This window comes from Arachis ipaensis, chromosome B03 (genome assembly GCF_000816755.2).
Source record: "Arachis ipaensis cultivar K30076 chromosome B03, Araip1.1, whole genome shotgun sequence".
Lineage (NCBI taxonomy): Eukaryota > Viridiplantae > Streptophyta > Magnoliopsida > Fabales > Fabaceae > Arachis > Arachis ipaensis.
The window spans coordinates 119,170,904-119,174,754 of NC_029787.2; positions in this window are offsets into that span (position 1 = coordinate 119,170,904).

Genomic DNA, 3,851 nt, shown 5'->3' on the forward strand with positions numbered 1-3,851 from the left:
TTTTTAATATTTATATATTATTTTTTATTTTGAACTTCAGCCCAATATCTAAGACTTATAAAAAAAAATCTAAAACTTGTACAAAAAATGATTAACCTCATTAACAGATTATCTTTTTAAACTCAGACCATTCAAATAAAATATAATAAATAAAAAGTTTAGATTTAATAAATTCACAAGGTGTGCGGCACTCCATACTTAATAAGGAGCATTTAAGAATGAGCCTTAGATGCTTCTAGCATTTAAGAATAATCGCCATTGAGAAATTCTATATCCATTTTGTGTGCATATAAAATAGAAAATATGAATAACCGTTTATTTTCATTCGGGGTTTTTTATGCAAAAGATTTCAGTCTCTAGCTTCACACATAAAAGAAGGGTGCATGTTACGCTACAGAGGAGAAATGGTGAAGAACTAAATTTTTTTTTTATAGATAATTAAATTTCTATTTACAAAAGTGTACTATTTTATTTTATTAATTTTTTGAAGTTGATTATATATATATATTAATCCTCTTCAAAGAATATTTTTTATTGTAGAATTGTCATATGAAAAGACAAGAGAATAAAATAGTATTGGAGATCAGTGCCAATAAAAAAAAAGAGGAATAAGTATTGGCTAGTTAGATTCTTTTCAGTTTTATGGATTATTTGGCTACGCAGAAATGATGCTATATTTCACTGCAAGACAATAGAAATTGATAACTGTGTGAAACAATCATTCTCATGTGGTACGGAATGGTATTATAAATAATTCATATTGTTGATAGTTATATCAAAAATGACATAAAAGTTATCATGTTTTTATCGTTTTTGTATTTGTTTTACAATAATCCACTTAAGTGTTGAGCTCTTACTTTCAAAAAAAAAAATTTTCACAAAATATTTTTTATTGTAGAATTGTCTTATGAAAAGACAAGAGAATAAAACAGTACAAGAAAAACTGAGTTGGGCTCTTGAACTTTCGCTTGGATGGGGAGCTGGGAGGATATACACAATCAGGAAGTATAGGAACCAATAGAGCATATGTATAATGTATACGATAAGAGTTTAGAGATGTTCGATTCACCAATAGAGTATATGTATAATGTATACGATAAGAGTTTAGAGATGTTCGATTCAGTAAGATATCAAATGTTTATTATTCCTGATATTCGGATGGTTATTCTAGATAATATGAGTGTATTGTGTTTGAGAAATTAGTAGTATTTTACTTTGGATGTTCATTTTTTTAATTCATATTGAGCCAAATAAACAGACCATTATACACATTGTACAAATACTCTATTGACTACCTAGCGAGATTTTTTATGAATTAAATCCTGAATGATTCATGATGCAACATCAAATTTAATTAACATGAAACACATTTATCTATATCAATAACTAATTAATTAGCTGAAAATTTGTTCAAAAGGGTTTAATAATAATGTTCTCCATAAAATTTGTTTCTAATTTAAAATAAGTTACAACTACATACTACAAAATACATCAAATTAAACCAGAATCTTTCTATTATCAAACAACATCAAATTTAATCAACACAAAATATATTCATTAATTTCAAGAATAAATTAATTAGTTGAAATTAAAAGAAAAAAAAAGAATTCCTTAAAAAAGGCTAATAGGGAGGAGAGACTTTATGCCAGCCTAATTCCTAAATCAAAGATTCAAAATTTTTCATAAAGAAAGAGGAGAAGAGCAGCAGATCAATGCTGAAAGAAGAGGAGCATATCAACGCAGAAGTCTCTGTTGGGACCTGCCATTTCTAGAGATGTCGCTGCTGCTGAGAGGTTGAGAAAAGTGACGCAACAAACAACGAGCTTGAGAGGCTGAGAGAAGGGATCTGAGAGGCTGGGTGAGAGAGAGAGAAGGGAGGTGACGGTACGAGCTTGAAAGACTGAAAGAAGGGAGGCGACAAACGCGAGCTTGAAAGGCTGATCTCGGCAGCGACTATCATGGATGTCGTTGCTGGCTTGTTACCTTGAGAGCGAGAGAGAAGGATAGCATCGAGAGTGCTGAGCGGGAGAGAGAAAGGGAGACTTGAGGTAGTGATGATGATAGACAGCGAGATTCTGAGAGAAAGGAAAAGGCAGCTGAGTGAGAGAGAGAAACAGAGAGAGATCCAGTCATAGAATCATAGAAAGGCTGGGAGAAGTTTTGAATCCCTGCATCAAAACGTCGTTCCGTTTTAAAAACTCTTCTTCTACGCATGCATCTATAAGACTATAACGGCCACGTTAGCACAACGAAAATCATATCAGACTTTTCTGTCTGACGGACTCACATGAACGAAGGAATATATATGTTCAACTTTTAAAGAGATTAGAAACTTAAAAATATTTTTAAATAATGAGAAATAAAAATGTACGTGGAACAAAAAATCAAAAACCTATTTGTCTTTTTCTCTCTCTATTTGATAAAGTGTATTAGATAAAGTATGAATTATGTACCAAATGTATTTTGACATAACAAAAGTACAGATTTTAGGGTTTAAAAAATCAAGAAAATATATATTGATAACAATATTGTTGGTGGGTCCCCAATCAAGTGGGGCCCACAAGTTTTAAAAAGAAAAAAAAAAGAAATAAAAGGAAAGTGGCATATAAGCCATGGAGGGAGAGAGAAGCTTTCTTCATGTTTTGAAAGAAAGCCGAAGCTTCGTTTTTGAATGAAAGAAAAGAAGCAGTAGGGTTTCGGCGAAGAGGAGAAGAATTTGGGGGGGAAAGGGAAAGCCAACTTTGATCACATAACTTGGTAAACTTGCTCCATTTCTTATGAAATTTTAATATGTTATTCCTGGTGTAGAGATGAACATTAGGATATAACTTGCTAGCTATATTGTCTTCTCTTTTGCTTGCTTTGAGATACCTACTTAGTGGAGAATTTATGTTGATTCCATCACTTTTGATGATGTATTTTGTTGATTGTTGAGATGCCCTAGTGTCACTAGGAATACTGTTTGTGTATCCATTATTCTGATAGTGGAAGATTTTACTGGACTAGGTCCCGTGGGTTTTTGTCCCTCTTTTGGGGGTTTTCCCACGTTAAAATTCTGGTGTCTGATTATTTAATTTCTGCCATTATAATTGTTGCTTGGAGTATCTTTGGTATTGCCTATTTAATCGCACATGTTGTGGGAAAATTATTTTTGGTGCTTCCGCTGTTAGACAGGTTCTTGTTTTTTAACCTTTGTTGAGATTTTCCCAACAAAGTGGTATCAGAGCTTTGGTTATTTATTTCTGTGCTGATTAAATGGAGGAAAATACTCATTGACCGAATATGGTCAAATTGAATTCCCAAAATTATTTAATTTGGAAGACCCTCATGGAAGATATGTTGTATAGCAAGGACTTGTATGATCCTGTGGAAGGGGATAAATCCAAAGGTACTAAATCCGATGCTGAATGGAAGAAGCTGAATCGGAAGGCAGTTGCTTTGATTAGGCAATGGCTTGATCTTAGTGTGTATCCACATGTTGACACCGAAACGAATGCTGAGAAGATGTGGAAGAAGTTGAAGGAGTTATATGAGAGGAAGAATGTGCAAAACAAAGCGTTCTTGATCAGGAAGCTTGTCAATATGAAGTATGTTGAAGGTAAATCAATGCCGGAGCACTTAAGCATTTTTCAGGAGACGGTGAACCAACTGACAAATAATGAAATCACTTTGAATGATGAGTTGCAAGCTTTGTTGTTGTTGAGCTCTTTGCCTGATAGTTAGAAAGTTCTGGTTGTGACACTGACTAATTCAGCTCCAAAAGGAAAGTTGACGTTAGCAATGGTTAAAGAGAGCATGTTGAATGAAGAAGCCAGAAGAAGAGAGCGAGGTTTGACTAATGCCTCCTCCCA